This window comes from Bos indicus x Bos taurus, chromosome 29 (assembly GCF_003369695.1).
Source record: "Bos indicus x Bos taurus breed Angus x Brahman F1 hybrid chromosome 29, Bos_hybrid_MaternalHap_v2.0, whole genome shotgun sequence".
Taxonomy (NCBI): Eukaryota; Metazoa; Chordata; class Mammalia; order Artiodactyla; family Bovidae; genus Bos; species Bos indicus x Bos taurus.
In genome coordinates, this window is record NC_040104.1 from 50470048 (window position 1) to 50488950 (window position 18903).

At 39.9% G+C, this 18903-nt stretch overlaps 1 pseudogene; it reads right to left on the reverse strand.

Annotated features, from left to right (window-relative positions):
* Positions 1 to 3595: 3595 nt before the first annotated feature.
* LOC113886094 overlaps positions 3596 to 18903 on the reverse strand; it is a 41036-nt pseudogene continuing 25728 nt past the window's right edge.

An 18903-nucleotide genomic window follows, 5' to 3' on the forward strand; every position in this document is an offset into this window, starting at 1 on the left:
GCTATGACCAACCTAGATAGCATATTAAAAAGCTTACATTAAAAAGAAACATATTAACAAGAGACATTATTTTTCCAACAAAGGTCCGTTTAGTCAAGGCTATGATTTTTCCAGTAGTCATGTACGGATGTGAGAGTTGGACTATAAAGAAAGCTGAGCACTGAAGAACTGATGCTTTTGAACTGCAGTGTTGGAGAAGACTCTTCAGAGTCCCTTGAACTATAAGGAGATCCAACCAGTCCATCCGAAAGGAAACAGTCCTGAATATTCATTGGAAGGACTGATGCTGAAGTTGAAGCTCCAATACTTTGGCCACCTTATGCGAAGAACTGACTCACAAAAGCCCCTGATGCTGGGAAAGATTGAAGGCAGGAGGAGAAGGGGACGACAGAGGATGAGATGTTTGGATGGCACCACTGACTCAATGGATATGAGTTTGAGTAAACTCTGGGAGTTGGTGATGGACAGGGAGGCCTGGCGCGCTGCCATCCATGGGGTTACAAAGAGTAGGACATGACCGAGGACTGAACTGAACTGAATAGAATTGGGAAATTTGATATTATAACTAAAAGGAGTTTTGTTTCATCTGTTCTGGTTCCTCCCATTCTGTCAAAACACATTTGATAAGGAAACTGAGCCCTTTCTCCCCTTTTTAAATTAAAATACTTTTTTTTTTTTTTGAGCAGTTTTAGGTTTACAGAAAAAGTGAGCAGAAAGTATAGAGAGTTCCTGTATACCTCCTCACTCTCCACCCAGTTTCTCCTATTATTACATATTGTATTAGTGTGGTGCATTTGTTACAAATGATGAACCAATATGGATACATAATATTTTTGACTATAAGAGTTCATTCCTGGTACACAACCTACAGGTTAGGACAAATGTATAATTACCTATACCCATAATTGCAGTGTCATACTGTATGGTTGCTGCTGCTGCTGCTAAGTTGCTTCAGTTGTGTCCAACTCTGTGTGACCCCATAGACGGCAGCCCACCAGGCTCCACCTTTCCTGGGATTCTCCAGGCAAGAACACTGGAGTGGGTTGCCATTTCCTTCTCCAATGCATGGAAGTGAAAAGTGAAAGTGAAGTCGCTCAGTCGTGTCTGACTCTTAGCGACCCCATGGACTGCAGCCTACCAGGCTCCTCCGTCCACGGATTTTCCAGGCAAGAGTACTGGAGTGGGGTGCCATTGCCTTCTCCGATACTGTATGGTTACACTGTCCTAAATAGTTACACTGTCCTAAAATCCCATCTGTAGCCCCCTTTGCTCATTTATCTTGATGTTCTCAGGGTCTGCCTCCCTGCCTCCCTACCTCCCCTGCCCATGCCACAAGGTAAGATTGCACTCCCCTGGATGCAGATCAAGGTGCAGCTTATATTCAGGTCACCTTGCCCCACCCCAGTATCTTGGCTATCTCACTACCCAGTCATCTCTAAATTTCCGCTGAACTTGACAAAAAAATTCACCCTGCCTGCTCAGTGGAAAGACCCACAGGGAGATGAGTAAGATTGGATCTCTAGGCTCTGAAAGTTACAAAAAATCCAGCTAGCTAGCAGGGCGATTAAATTTTCTGCTGAACAGCCTCAGGGAATTTCTCAAGAAATGCCAAGATTGTGGAATGGCTTTTCTTTAATCTTTATGACTCATTCCTCCTAAGCCAGCCCTAGTCCTTTAATGAAGCTTTTTTTTTTTTGCAGATATAATTTTAGTGGTGCTACAATGTGTCTAATGAAGTAATAATTTGTGGGTGTGCAGGGTGTTATGAGGCAGCAGGAGGCCAGTTTAGGCAGTTCCTGCAGGAAGCAAAGCCAAGGTACCCACCCCATTTAGAAGATGCGCATTTCCCAGGCCCCACTGGCTGTTGCATGTTTGGCATTTGGAAACCCATGGTTGGCAAGGATCCGAACAATATATTCTATATTTCATCTTTCAAATCATTGTTCCAGGAAGGCAGCAGGGCAGACAGTAATCATTCCAGTTTGAACGATATTATCTGAACCTGCTGACAACAGGTTCTACTGGGCTTGGGAGCTGCTAGGTTTCTCCTTAGAAGGACACTGATCTTTGGAAGGCAAGAAAGAAGTAAGATTCTTCATGGTCTGCAAGGCCACTCCATGTGACAGTTCAGGAGGCCAGGACCGTTCTCAGGTCTCGTCCAGGCCCTCCTGCTGCTGTTCCCCCATTCCAGATTCCATGACCTCTGCTACAGACGCCCCCTTCTCCCCCACTTCCCCCATCACAGAATGCTTCATAACCAATTGTCACTTGCTCCTTACTTGTCCACAGGCCCCTTTGGGCTGTTTCCTCACTGAGATCTGGACAGCTCTCTCTACAATAATGTTGGCAAAGTATACAGATTAGTTGAACAAATGAATGAACTGAATGGCTGTAATGGTTCTTTACCTCCATGAATGGCCCTTCTGTGTTGTAAAACAGAAGCCTCAACGCAATTCATACTTTCTCTCTTTTGAGCACAAGCTCATTCCATTTGGTCACCAAGTCCATCAGTTTAAATCCTAAAATATCTCCCAAACCCTCTTCATTACTTTGTCCCTACCTGAGTTTAGATTCTGAGCATCTCTTGTGAGGGCTGCCACATAAAATACAGGATGCCCCATTACATTTGAATGTTAGGAAAACAACACATTAATTTTTTTCAGTATAAGTTTATCCCAAATACTGCAAGGGACTTAATGCTAAAAATTTTTCATAGCTTATGTGAATTTCAAATGTAATTTGGTGGTCCTGTATTTAAATTTTCTTGTTATAAAATAATACATTTTATTGTTATAAAATACATAAAATTTTACTCATTTAGCCATTTTCACGTGTACAATTCAGTGGTGTTAAGTACATTCACAATATGCCACCACCACCACTATCCATTTCCAGAACTCTTCCATCATCCCAAATAGAAATTGTACCTCTTATAAAACAAACCCTCACTCCCCACTCCCTACATTCTCTAGTAACATTTACTAGATGTTACTACAGTACATCTACAGCACTATTACTTCCTGTCTATATGAGTTTGCCTATTCTAGGTACTTTATGTAAGATGAGTCATACAATATTTGTTTTTATGTATGTGGTCTGTTTCACTTAGTGTAATATCTTTCAGGTTCACCCATGTTGTAGCATATACAAGGTTTTCTTTCCTTTTTAAATTTAAATAATATTCCATTGCATGTGAATACCATGTTTTGTTTATCCATTCATCTGTTGTTCCATCTTTTGGCTATTGCAAATAATTCTGCTATAAACACTGGTATGTAAGTATTTGAGTCCCTGCTTTTCCTGGTGGCTCAGAGGGTAAAACATCTGCCTACAATGTGGAAGACCAGGGTTTGATCCCTGGGTCAGAAAGATTCCCCTGGAGAAGGAAATGGCAACCCACTCCAGTATACTTGCCTGAAAAATCCCATGGACAGAGGAGCCTGGTAGGCTACAGTCCATGGGGACACAACTGAGCGACTTCACTTTCTTTCACTTTTTAAATTCTTTTGGGTATATACCTAGACATGGAATTGCCAGATCATAGGGTAGTTCTATGCTTAACTTTTTGAGGAACTGTCAGTCTGTTAGCACATCATCAGCAGCGCTCATTTCCACGATTCTCATGCCCATATGTTAAAGGATCAACTATAACTGAAAACTCAGCTGCCAAAGAAGCTGCCACCAAGGTGAGGTGGGCTTCTGTGTCTACCTTGCTGATGAGAACTGGTTTTAATTTAGTAGTGGCACAGCAAGGAATGGAATAGCTAGCAAGCATTCTCAATGTTGAAAGAGTTCAATATTTGACATCAAAATCATAGCAATCAACATTACATCTTTAAAATTATCATGTAAATAAGTAAGACCAGAATAATATCTGCATAGGTCAAACTAATATAGAAGATACTGATAGGTATTGTATCAGCAGGTTAACCAAGAACACATCCAAGAGTTGATTTCTGATTGTCCAAATTTTGAACAAAAAATTCATTCAACAAATCGAGTAGATCAGCTAAAGCAAAAACTCGTAATGCAATATGAAAATCTTCTCTGGTAATCAAATAGCCCCAAACTGGAGGCAAGCCAATTCTCATTCACAAAACATCTGGAATTGTCCATGGATTTTCACATAGGCCTGGTTGTGCTTTCCTAGCCCTGTCATTGCCTGGACCCTTGGCAGTGAAGACCACCTTTTTCCCCCCAAGAAGGCCCTCCAGTTAATTTTTAAAAGTTTGTCATTTGGGTGCTTTATTGTCTCTTCATGTATCTAATAACTTATTTTACTCATTTGTTACTTGTAATTATGAGAGCTATAGTTTTATTTCTAGAAATTCTATTTTTAACTACTCATTATTTTCATTTTTTCATTAAAATTATTAATTTATTTATTTGGTTGCACTGGGTCTTAGCTATGGCACATGGGGTCTCTAACTGCAGCAAACTCTTAACTGTGGCACGTGGTATCTAACTCCCTAGCTAGGGATCGAACCTGGGCTCCCTGCATTGGGATCTGGGAGCTTTAGCCACTGGTCCACCAGGGAAGTCCCTCATTGTTTTTCATAGTGACACTCTTTTCTTAGAGTTTATTCCTTCACTGATTAATTTAAATATGCGTATGCCATAACTTTTAGAGTTACGTTATACTATCTCAAGTCTTTAGGGTTCTAATCCTGGTATTCACTGTGTCTGTTAATTCATGCATAGTTTTTCCTTATGTGTTTTTTAAAAATTTTGATTGTGAGGTCATCATTTGATTGATGAGACTAGCTTATGGCCTGGATTGTGAAAGTCTGCTCCTAGAGAGATGTTCCATTTAATTCTGGGGTATCACTGGCTTGGTGAAAATTGTATCACTGGTTGCATAAACTGTTATAAGAATTTCTTGGTCTAGACGTTCTGGGACCGTGAGAATAACTAAAAATGAAATAGCCAAGAGAAAAGCAAAACCAAAGCCCCATGAAATAAATCTCCAGGTTTTCCATCTCAACTGAAAGTATTTTATTTTAATATTTTTCCTCATTTAGAGTCTAGGGAAAAAGTAGTGATGTTCCTTGTTATTCAGTACTGGTGGATGGATTTTTCTTTTCTAGGTCACCATTTTTACTGAACATCCTGCTTATAGATGATCCTGGCTGTGTGTTTGGGTCTTAGGTCCAATTTCCTAGTCTTTGCAAAACTAAAAACTTATCTCCAGATCTTACAAGGTGGCAAAACCTAAGCCCTTAAGTTACTGAGTTCTATCATCTTCCTTGGTAGCTCCAGAGTCTCAGTATTCTAACTACTCTGAGCCTTTCTCTTGCCTCTATGTATCTTTCTTCTTGTGTGTTCATCTATGTGTGTGTGTATTGCTTTATTCAGTTGGTTCTATTCCATTTTGTCAATGGTTTCCTTTGCTGTACAAAAATTTGTCAGTTTAATTATGTCCCATTTATTTTTGCTTTCATTTCTTTTTCCTTAGGATACAGAGTTAAAAAAAGATCCCCTATGATTTATGTCAAAGAATCTTTAGCCTATGTTCTCTTCTAGGAATTTATGGTTTCAGGTCTTACATTTAGGTCTTTAATCCATTTTGAGTTTATTTTTGTGTGTGCTATTAGAGAGTGTTCTGATCTCATTCTTTTACATGGAGCTACCTAGTTTTTCCAGAACCACTTATTGAAGAGATTTTCTTTTCTCCATTGTATATTCCTGCCTCCTAAGAAGAAGGAAAGAAAGAAAGAAAGAAAGAAAGAAAGAAAGAAAGAAAGAAAGAAAGAAAGAAAGAAAGAAAGAAAGAAAGTGAAGTCACTCAGTCCTGTCCGACTCTTGGCGACCCCATGGACTGTAGTCCACCAGTCTCCTCCGTCCATGGGATTCTCCAGGCAAGAATACTGGAATGGGTTGCCATTTCCTTCTCCAGGGGATCTTCCCGACCCAGGGATCGAACCCAGGTCTCCTTCATTGCAGGCAGTCTTTAACCTCTGAGCCACCAGGGAAGCCCAAGCTTGCCTCCTAAGCTGGAGATTAATTAACCATCAATGTGTGGGTTTATTTCTGGGCTCTCTAATCTGTTCTATTGATCTATGTGTCTGTTTTTGTACCAGTACCATGCTGTTTTGATTACTGTTACTATGTGGTATAGTCTGAATTCAAGGAGGATAATATCTCCAGCTTTACTTTGCCTATTTTGGGTCTTTTGTGGTTGCATATAAATTTAAGGATTAATTTTTCCAGTTCTGTGAAAATATCATGAGCGTTTTGATAGCAGTTACATTAAATCTGTAGATTTTTCTGGGTAATATGGCCATTTTAACAATATTTATTATTCCAATCCAAGAATATAGTATATCTTCTCAGTTTTCTGCATCATTTTCAAATTTCTTCATCAAAGTTTTTATAGTTTTCAGAGTATAGGTTTTGACCTTCACCATAAGTGTACAGAAAAGGCAACAAATATTAATCTTGTTTGCAGAATTCATCTATTAGTTTTAATGGCTTTTGAGTGGAGATATTTTGTTTTTGTTCAGTCACTAAGTTGTGCCTGACTCTTTGTGCCCCATGGACTGCAGCACACCAGGCTTCTCTGTCCTTCACTATCTCCCAGAGTTTGCTCAAATTCGTGTCCATTAGTCAGTGATGCTATCTAACCATCTCATCCTCTGCTGCTCCCTTCTCCTTTTGCCTTCAATCTTTCCCAGCATCAAGGTCTTTTTCAATGAGTCAGTTCTTCACATCAGGTAGCCAAAGTAATGAAGCTTCAGCTTCAGCATCACTACTTCCAATGAATATTCAGGGTTGATTTCTTTTAGGATTGACGGGTTTTGATCTCCTTGCAGTCCAAGGGACTCTCAAAAGTTTTTTCCAGCTCCACGGTTTGAAAGCATCAATTCTTTGGTGCTCAGTCTTCTTTATGGTCCAACTCACATCCGTATATGACTACTGAAAAAACTATAGCTTTGACTCTATGGAAATTTGTCATCAAGCAATGTCTCTGCTTTTTAATATGCTGCCTATATGTCATAGCTTTCCTTCTAAGGGGCAAGCATCTTTTAATTTCATGGCTGTAGTCACCATCTGCAGTGATTCTGGAGCCCAGGAAAATAAAATCTGTCACTGCTTCCACTTATTCCCCTTCTATATGTGATGAACCTGAATGAAGTGATGAGCCTGAATGCCATGATCATAGTTTTTTGAATGTTGAATTTTAAGCCAGCTTTTTCACTCTCCTCTTTGACCCTCATCAAAAGGCTCTTTAGTTCCTCTTCACTTTCTGCCATTAGAGTGGTATCATCTGCATATCTGAGGTTGCTGATATGGATTTATATGTATAGAATCATGTCATCTCCAAATAATTACAATTTTAGTGTTTTCCCTTCCAATTTGGATGTCTTTTATTTCTCTTTCTTGTCTGATTGCTGTGGCTAGGATATCCAATACTATGTTAAATAGAAATGGTGAGCGTGGGCATCCTTTCTTCCTCCTGATTTGAGTAAAGGATTTCAAGTTTTCACTATAGAATAAAAAATTGTTAGTTGTGAGTTTGTCATAAATGGTTGCTATTGTGTTGAGATATATTTCCTCTGTACCCACTTTTTTCTTTCTTTCTTTTTTAAATTGAAGTGTAATTGATTTAATATTTTGTCATAGCTTCTGGTGTACAGCAAAGTGATTGCTCTGTTCAGAATGTCTATTTCTTCCTGATTCAGTCTGTTTGCTTGTTTCCAGAAATTTGTCCATTTCTCCTAAGCTGTCCAATTCTTGGTAAATAATTGTAGTATTATTTTATTATTCTTTATATCTTAAACTTAATTTGATGAGCCACATTCATCATTTGCTTTAGAAAGTAATTATTTCATTCATAGGTTACACTTTTTATTTCTTATCTAATTTATTGATCATTTTATAAATACTTCATTAAATAATACTGGTAATAGTGGTCTAATTCAATTTACTATATTATAATCAGCTCAATTCCAGAAAAATAAATGACCCAATCAAAAAATGGGCCAAAGAACTAAATAGACATTTCTCCAAAGAAGACATACAGATGGCTAACAAACACATGAAAAGATGCTCAACATCACTCATTATCAGAGAAATGCAAATCAAAACCACTATGAGGTACCATTTCACGCCAGTCAGAGTGACTGCGATCCAAAAGTCTACAAGCAATAAATGCTGGAGAGGGTGTGGAGAAAAGGGAACCCTCTAACACTGTTGGTGGGAATGCAATCTAGTACAGCCACTATGGAGAACAGTGTGGAGATTCCTTAAAAAACTGGAAATAGAACTGCCTTATGACCCAGCAATCCCACTACTGGGCATACACACTGAGGAAACCAGAATTGAAAGAGACACGTGTACCCCATTGTTCATTGCAGCACTGTTTATAATAGCCAGGACATGGAAGCAACCTAGATGTCCATCAGCAGATGAATGGATAAGAAAGCTGTGGTACATATATGCAATGGAGTATTACTCAGCCATTAAAAAGAACACATTTGAATCAGTTCTAATGAGGTGGATGAAACTGGAGCCTATTATACAGAGTGAGGTAAGCCAGAAAGAAAAACACCAATACAGTATACTAACACATATATATGGAATTTAGAAAGATGGTAACGATAACCCTGTATACGAGACAGCAAAAGAGACACTACGTATAGAACAGTTTTTTGGACTCTGTGGGAGAGGGAGAGGGTGGGATGATTTTGGAGAATGGCATTGAAACATGTATAATATCATATATGAAACAAGTCGCCAGTCCAGGTTTGATGCATGATACAGGATACTTGGGGCTGGTGCACTGGGACGACCCAGAGGGATGGCACGGGGAGGGAGGAGGGAGGAGAGTTCAGGATGGGGAACACTTGTATACCTGTGGTGGATTCATGTTGATATATGGCAAAACCAATACAATATTGTAAAGTTAAAAAATAAAATTAAAAAAAATATAAATCTTAAAAGTTCTTTCTCCATTAAGTAAAATGCAGACTGCTCTGAATAAGTATTATTTAATTGACCTGAAACATTTTAGAAGCATACTCACAGGTTATGAGGTAAAATCTTGGGATCATTTAACATGAATATAGATGGATAGAGCTTAATAACCCTATGTAATTCCAGTAATTTGGTTTTGCCTATGATTTTTACAGATAAGGTCATCATCTAACAATGAGGTCTCCTGTCTATCTGAATAAGAGAAGTGGCCACTGGAGGCCATGAGTACTAAATACTAGTGAATATAGGCCAAGTAGCCACTATATAGTGTCTTAATTAAGGCCAAGTCAAAACTGAAACTAACTTAGCATGGACATGGGGATGGTTAGCAATTCAACAGACCCTGCAACTAAGAGACCAATAATAAAGGACTTGTTATGGGAATGCAGACAGGTGTTTGAAGAATGGCAAGCTGGGATGTGCATCCTTTTTAAAATGTGCTTTGGGGTTTTATATCTACACCATAGCTCCTGGGCACTTGAAATATGTATATTCATATTCAGTAGATTTCAGCCAATATTTAGTGAATCCTTGATGTGTACTAGGGCACTGTGCAGTGGGGTAGGGATACACAGATCATCAAGATCCCTGACACCTCCCCTGGTCCCAGAGAACCACAGGATTACTGCAGGTGGGCAGAACCCACCCCCCCTCTCCACCAAAAAAAAAAAAAAAAACAAAAACAAAAAAACAAAAACACCAAAACAGTAAAGAACAATAGAAAAAGTTGCTAAAATAAAACACTTCTTCCCACAACTGTTTCATGTTTTCTCATGTAATCCTTTCAACAACCTGATGAGATACATTATTATTTCCATGTTAGAATTAAAAAATACTGAGATAGGGCTTCCCCAGCAGTCCAGAGGTTAAGACTTCAGACTTCCAAAGCAAGGGGTACAGGTTTGATCCCCAGTCAGGGAACTAAGATCCCACATGCTATGGGGGATGGCCCCCCAAAAAATACTCTTAAAAAAACCACTGGGATACACTTTATGCCTTGGTTTGTAATTTAGAATGTTTTTAGGTATCAGACAGAAGACAAAACTGAGATAACTAGACCAGGTGTCAGATGATAGGAATTGGCAGGGATTCTGAAGAACTGGGGCCAATGTGCTTTACTTGAGGATGTTCAAAGTCAAGACTAACCAAAATAAAAACAACCTTGTAGGCTGCCAGATCTCAAACAAAACAAAGCTGTAGGATAGGTGCAGCAGCCAGTTTCTGATGTCTGCTCTGTTCCATCACAGCCACCAAATTCTGCAGATGGGGAAGAAAGCTAAGGCTCCTTGATGACTCTAGCTTTCAGCCATCTTACCCCCCCCCACCCCTGAGAAGTGGGAGCAAGAACATCAAAGGCGTCTAAGATAAGTAATAACACTCTTCCCACTCTAGTAGATTGTAAAGTGTGTTGCAAAGTACCAGTGATTAAAACCATATAGCTTTGGATTTAGAAAATTCATCATTGCAATAGAATAGGAATTTCAGAAATTCAAAATTGTACAAAGCTTTATAACATGTTAGAAACAGTATCACAATAGGGAACAGATTTACTATTCAATGTTTTGAAGAAATCGAATCTCAGTAGGGAAGAGAGTAAATTCAGAGCTAGACACTACAATAGATTCTCAGTAAGTCAAGAATGAATGATTTAAAAACCACTTGTCAAAAAGAGCTTGAGGTAAACAAATTAGCTTGATTGAATGCTACTGAAGACTGTCATGGGACATCTTGAATGTCAGTATTACCTGACTCCTGGGGCACATTCCATGTACAAAAATCTGTGGTAGCCAAAAATGCTGTAAAACACATATCAAAAAGAAAATAAATAGATTAGAGAAATTTATATCTGAAGAAGAATAAATATGATATAAATATATAACATTGTCATTTGATTCCACTTTGAGTGTAGTAAGAAAGGAACAGATGTTTTTGCTGATGGAAAAAAGTGCAGTATCTTATTACATTATAAAATGTCCATCCTCAGAGTAATTAACAGCATACAAATAAGAACAACTTGGAGGTACTATTATATCCCCATTAAAGTAATAAAGCCAGTGGTAAAATCCAGTGATGACAAGTCAGGAGGAGAAATAAGTTCCCAAGAAATTGTATATTTGTCTGGTCTCTTTCGAGAGCAATGTGGTTTTCTCTCTCAAGGACTATGAAAGTGCTAATATGTTTTGATCAAACAATTCCTTGCTCCCACAAATAAATATTTTTTAATGCCTAAAATGTTTATAACAAAATCAATTATAAAAATATAAAGGGAAATAAATAAATACATATATAGCTACTTAAATGGCAAAAGTGTGAATGATATAAAGTGAAAGATTAAAATATGGAACAATGTTCTGTGCTGACTTCATTGATAGATAATAGAATTTTGAGTCATTTGAGACATACCAAAGGCTATAATAAAGGTCATATATGACAAACCCACAACTAATATCATATTTAGTGGTGAAAAGCTGAAAGTATTTTCTCTAAGATCAGGAACAAGACAAGAAAGTCCTCTTTTGCCACTTTCATTCAACATAGTTTTGGAAGCCTTATCCACAGCAGTCAGGGAAGAAAAAAAAAGGAATATAAATTAGAAAAGAAGAAGTAAAACTGTCACTATTTGCAGATGACATGATGCTATACATAAAAAATCCTAAAGATACTTCTAGAAAACTACTGGAGCTCATCAATGAATTTGGTAATGTTGCAGGATACAGCATCAATGCACAGAAATCTGTTGCACTTCTGTACACTAACAACAATAGATAAGAAAAAAATTAAGGAAACAATCTCATTTACCATTGCATCAAGAAGAATAAAATGTCTAGGCATAAAGCTACATAAGGAGGTAAAACAGCTGTACTCTGAAAACTGTAAGACACTGATGAAAGAAATGGAAGATGACACAAATAGATGAAAAGATATACCATGTTTTTGGATGGGAAGAATTAATATTGTCAAAATGACTATACTACTCAAAGCAATGTACAGATGCAGTGCAATTCCTGTCAAATTATCCCTATCAAGTTATCAGTGGCATTTTTCACAGAGCTAGAATAAAAAATATTAAAATTTGTATGAAAATACAAAATACATCAAGTAACCAAATAAATTGTAAGAAAGGAAAATGGAGCTTGAGGAACCAGGCTCCGTGACTTCAAACTATGCTATAATGCTATAGTAATCAAAACAGTATGGTACAGGAACAAAAACAGACTCATAGAAAGTGAAAGTTAAGTTGCTCAGTCCTGTCAGACTCTTTGTGACCCTACGGACTGTAGCCTACCAGGTTCCTCCATCCATGGGATTTTCCAGGCAAGAGTACTGGAGTGGGGTGCCATTTCCTTCTCCAGGGGATCTTCCCAACCCCAGGTCTCCTGCATTGCAGGTAGATGCTTTACTGTATGAGCCACCAGGGAATTTATAGATCAATGGAACAAGAGAGAAAGCCCAGAAATAAATCAATACACCTATAGTCAATTAATCTACAACAAAGGAGGCAAGACTATACAACGGACAGCCTCTTCTATAAGTGGTACTGGGAAAACAGAGCAACCAATGTAAAAATAAGGATTTAGAATATTCTCTAACACCATACACAAAAACAATCTGAAAATGGATTAAAGAACTAAATGTTTAAGACTGGATACTCTAAAACTCTTAGAGGAAAACAGGCAGAACCATCTTTGACATAAATCACAAAAATATCTTTTTAAATCCACATCCTAGAGCAGTGGCAGATGCATGTTGATGTATGGCAAAACCAGTACAATATTGTAAAGCAAAAAAAAAAAAAAAAGGAAGAAAGAAAGAAAATAAAAACAAAAATAGACAAATAAAGATAACATAATTAAGTTAAAGGCTTTTACACAGCAAAGAAAACTATAAACTAAAGAAAACAAACAAACAAACAAACAAAAAATCCCACAGAATGTGGAAAATATTTGCAAACAAAGCTACCAACAAGGGATTAACCTCCAAAATATACAATTTTTGCAGTTCTATTTAAAAATTCCCATCAAAAAATGGGCAGAAGATCTATATAGAAATGTCTCCAAAGAAGATGTACAGATGACAAAAAAAAAGCACATGAAAAGATGCTCAATTTCATTAATAATTGTAAAAGTGAAAGTCGCTCAGTTGATTCCAACTCTTTGCGACTGCGTGGACTATACAGTCTATGGAATTCTCTAGGCCAGAATACTGGAGTGGGTAGCCTTTCCCTTCTGCAGGGGATCTTCCCAACCCAGGGATCAAACCCAGGTCTCCTGCATTACAGGCAGATTCTTTACCAGCTGAGCCACAAGGGAAGAAATAATTGGAGAAATGCAAATCAAAACTACAATGAGGTATGACATAACACCAGTCAGAATGGCCATCATTAAAAAAATGTACAAACAATAAATGCTGGAGAGGTTATGATGAAAAGGGATCCCCCTACACTGCTGGTGAAAATGTAATTTTGGTGTAGCCACTATGGAGAACAGTATGGAGGTTCCTTAAACAACTAAAAATAGAACTTCCGTATGATCCAGCAATCCCACCCTTGGGCATATACCTGGAGAAATCCACGATTCAAAAAGATATGTGCACCCTAAGGTTCCTTTTCTTTTTAGTGCGGGTGGCTGAGACCGGCACATTTAGTGCTGCTGAGAGGAGCTACCCCACGTCCAAGGTCAGGGGCAGAAGCCAGGAGGACCCTATGCCCGAAGAGAGGCGGCCAGGAGGACCTACCCCACGCCCGAGGCCAGGGGCCACAGCCAGGAGGAGAAACCCCATCTCCAAGGAGTGGTGGCTGCGTGGGCACAGGAGGGCCTAGAGGAGCTATTCTACATTCAAGGTCAGAAGGGGTGGCGGTGAGGAGAAATGGTATGGACCTCACAGAAATGGTATGGACCTCATCCAAGGTAAGGAGCACCGGCTGCGCTTTGCTGGAGCGGCTGTAAAGAGATACCCCACGTCAAAGGTAAGAGAAACCCAAGTAAGATGGTAGGTGTTGCAAGAGGGCATCAGAGGGTAGACACGCTGAAACCATACTCACAGAAAACTAGTCAATCTAATCACACTAGGACCACAGCCTTGTCTAACTCAATGAAACTAAGCCATGCCTGTGGGGCCACCCAAGACGGGTGGGTCATGGTGGAGAGGTCTGACAGAATGTGGTCCACTGGAGAAGGGAATGGCAAACCACTTCAGTATTCTTGCCTTGAAAACCCCATGAACAGTATGAAAAGGCAAAATGATAGGATACTGAAAGAGGAACTCCCCAGGTCAGTAGGTGCCCAATATGTTACTGGAGATCAGTGGAGAAATAACTCCAGAAAGAATGAAGGGATGGAGCCAAAGCAAAAACAATACCCAGTTGTGGATGTGGCTGGTGATAGAAGCAAGGTCTGATGCTGTAAAGAGCAATATTGCATAGGAACCTGGAATGTCAGGTCCATGAATCAAGGCAAATTGGAAGTGGCCAAACAGGAGATGGCAAGAGTGAATGTCAGCATTCTATGAATCAGCAAACTAAAATGGACTGGAATGGGTGAATTTAACTCAGATGACCATTATATCTACTACTGCGGGCAGGAATCCCTCAGAAGAAATGGAGTGGCCATCATGGTTAACAAAAGAGTCTGAAATGCAGTACTTGGATGCAATCTCAAAAATGACATAATGATCTCTGTTCGTTTCCAAGGCAAACCATTCAATATCACAGTAATCCAAGTCCATGCCCCAACCAGTAACACTGAAGAAGCTGAAGTATAACGGTTTTATGAAGACCTACAGGACCTTTTAGAACTAGCACCCAAAAAAGATGTCCTTTTCATTATAGGGGACTGGAATGCAAAAGTAGGAAGTCAAAAAACACCTGGAGTAACAGGCAAATTTGGCCTTGGAATATGGAATGAAGCAGGGCAAAGACTAAGAGTTCTGCCAAGAAAATGCACTGGTCATAGAAAACACCCTCTTCCAACAACATAAAAAGAAGACTCTACACATGGACATCACCAGATGGTCAACACGGAAATCAGATTGATTATATTCTTTGCAGCCAAAGATGGAGAAGCTCTATACAGTGAACAAAAACAAGACCAGGAGCTGACTGTGGCTCAGATCATGAACTCCTTATTGCCAAATTCAGACTGAAATTGAAGAAAGTAGGGAAAACCACTAGACTATTCAGGTAAGACCTAAATCAAATCTCTTATGATTATACAGTGGAAGTGAGAAATGGATTTAAGGGCCTAGATCTGATAGATAGAGTGCCTGATGAACTATGGACTGAGGTTTGTGACATTGTACAGGAGATAGGGTTCAAGACCATACCCATGGAAAAGAAATGCAAAAAGGCAAAATGGCTGTCTGGGGAGGCCTTACAAATAGCTGTGAAAAGAAGAGAAGTGAAAAGCAAAGGAGAAAAGGAAAGATATAAGCATCTGAATGCAGAGTTCCAAAGAATAGCAAGAAGACATAAGAAAGCCTTCCTCAGCAATCAATGCAAAGAAATAGAGGAAAACAACAGAATGGGAAAGACTAGAGATCTCTTCAAGAAAATTAGAGATACCAAGGGAACATTTCATGCAAAGATGGGCTCAATAAAGGACAGAAATTGTATGGACCTAACAGAAGCAGAAGAGATTAAGAAGAGGTGGCAAGAATACACAGAAGAACTGTACAAAAAAGATCTTCACAACCCAGATAATCACGATGGTGTGATCACTCACCTAGAGCCAGATATCCTGGAATGTGAAGTCAAGTGGGCCTTAGAAAGCATCACTACAAACAAAGCTAGTGGAGGTGATGAAATTCCAGTTGAGCTCTTTCAAATCCTGAAAGATGATGCTGTGAAAGTGCTGCACTCAATATGCCAGCAAATTTGGAAAACTCAGCAGTGGCCACAGGACTGGAAAAGGTCAGTTTTCATTCCAACCCCAAAGAAAGGCAATGCCAAAGAATGCTCAAACTACCGCACAATTGCACTCATCTCACATGCTAATAAAGTAATGCTCAAAATTCTCCAAGCCAGGCTCCAGCAATATGTGAACCGTGAACTTCCAGATGTTCAAGCTGGTTTTAGTAAAGGCAGAGGAACAAGAGACCAAATTGCCAAGATCCGCTGGATCATAGAAAAAGCAAGAGTTCCAGAAAAACATCTATTTCTGCTTCATTGACTATGCCAAAGTCTTTGACTGTGTGGATCACAACAAACTCTGGGAAATTCTGAAAGAGATGGGAATACCAGACTACCTGACCTGACTCTTGAGAAACCTACACGCAGGTCAGGAAGCAACAGTTAGAACTGGACATGGAACAACAGACTGTTTCCAAGTAGGAAAAGGAGTACATCAAGGCTGTATATTGTCACCCTGCTTATTTAACTTATATGCGGAGTACATCATGAGAAACGCTGGGCTGGAAGAAGCACAAGCTGGATTCAAGATTGCCAGGAGAAATATCAATAATATCAGATACGCAGATGACATCACCCTTATGGCAGAAAGTGAAGAGGAACTAAAAAGCCTCTTGATGAAGGTAAAAGAGGAGAATGAAAAAGTTGGCTTAAAACTCAACATTCAGAAAACGAAGATCATAGCATCTGGTCCTATAACTTCATGGGAAATAGATGGGGAAACAGTGGAAACATTGTCAGGGTTTATTTTTTTGGGCTCCAAAATCATTGCAGTTGGTGATTGCAGCCATGAAATTAAAAGATGCTTACTCCTTGGAAGAAAAGTTATGACTAACCTAGATAGCATATTAAAAAGCAGAGACCTTACTTTGCCAACAGAGATCCGTCTAGTCAAGGCTATGATTTTTCCAGTGGTCATGTATGGATGTGAGAGTTGGACTGTGAAGAAAGCTGAGCACCGAAGAATTGATGCTTTTGAACTGTGGTGTTGGAGAAGACTCTTGAGAGTCCCTTGGACTGCAAGGAGATCCAACCAGTCCATCCTAAAGGAGGTCAGTCCTGTGTGTTGGAAGGACTGATGCTGAAGCTGAAACTCCAATACTTTGGTCACCTCATGCATAGAGTTGACTCATTGGAAAAGACTCTGATGCTGGGAGGGATTGAGGGCAGGAAGAGCAGGGGATGACAGAGGATGAGATGGCTGGATGGCATCACTGACTCGATGAGTTTGAGTTTGAGTGAACTCTGGGAGTTTGTGATGGACAGGGAGGCCTGGCATGCTCTGATTCATGGGGTTGTAAAGAGTCGAACACGACTGAGCAACTGAATTGAACTGAACTGAACTGAACTAACATATACAAAATAGATGATCAACAAAGACCTACTACATAGCACAGGGAACTCTACTCAGTATAATAACTTATAATTGAAAGAATCTGAAAAAAATAGATATCTGTGCTCAGTCACTCAGTTGTGTCTGACTTTTTGTGGCCCCATGGACTGTAGCCCACTAGGCTCCTCTGTCCATGGAATTTTCCAGGCAAGACTACTACAATGGGATGCCATTTCCTCCTCAAGGGGATCTTCCAAACCCCAGGACTGAACTCATGTCCTTTGTGTCTCCTGCATTGGCAAGGGGATTCTTTACTACTAGTGCCATCTAATAGAAAGAATCTGAAAAATAGAACCTACTTTTCTTAGTAGATAAGAATCTGCTTATCCGTATAAGTAGATATATTTATATGTATATACATCGATAGGCTCCCCTGGTGGCTCAGTGGTTGGCAACCCACTCTAGTTTTCTTGCCTGGGAAACCCCATGGACAGAGGAGCCTGGCAGGCTACAGTCTATAGGGCTGCCAAAGAGTCAGACACTTAGTGACTAAACAACATACACATAGACATGTATAACTTTGTATGATGTATACATAGATATGTGTATGTATAACTTTGCTGTACACCTGAAACTAACACAACATTGGAAATCAACTGTACTCCAATATGAAATAAAAATTTAGAAAAAGAGTTACTTCAGTTTATGGAACACTTGCTAGTGACCAGAAGGTCTGGCTAGGTTCTTGGAGACAATGGAAAAAAACAGAGTTGTAGAATTTGGAACAAGATGGTGGAGGAATAGGTGAACATGGATATATCTCTCTCCTTGGATACATCAGGAATACATCTTTAGACACAGAAGTGCATGCAGAATACCAGCTGAGAGTGGACAGGAGTACCTGACCACCAGAAAAGAATATGTAGAACCACGTAAAATTCGGTAGGATGAAGGAACTAGGGAGAAAAACAGGAGTGTTAGTAGGGCCCGACCTGCCCTCAGCAGGTGGGGGAACAGAAGCAGGGGTCCGATCCCCACAGCAGGGAAACTGTCTGAGTCAGAGGAAAAACCTTTAAGGCTGAGAGTGAAACAGCTGATCTATGGCAGCCTAAATGGAATGAGAATCAGACAGTCCTTGCTGCAGCCATGCATACCCTGAACAGGGATGCAGGTCCCCTGGAAGGCGCAGCGGCTGGGAGCTTGAGTTTAGGGATTGTGGAGCAATCCCAGGGCGAGGGCTGCTGTCGACTGCAGAGAGACGGATCCAGGGGGTGTGAGGGCGGAGATCGTGGTGGGAAATGACTGTGGAAATGACCATGGAAGCAAGGTGATATGGCTGAGTCACGCGTAGCGGGTGGAGCCATCACCATAGCCTCTCTCCCCCAACATGCCAGCATCAGCAGCTGAACAATAGAGAGGCTGGCCCATCAAACACCTGACACACTGAACTACAGAGCAAGACCCCACCCAGGGTGCTCCTTTAAGTGACTGATACACCGATCTACAGAGTAGGACCCCAGCCACAGGGCCCCTTGAAGTGACTGATGCGCCAAACAACAGAGAAGGACCGCAGGCAAAGGAGCCCTCTAAGTGCCTGAATGGGCAGAGCTACAGAGAAAGACTGGCCAAAGAGGCCTTCTGATCTCCAGCTACAAGAGGCTGGAAAAAACACTGATCCAGCCATAACTCC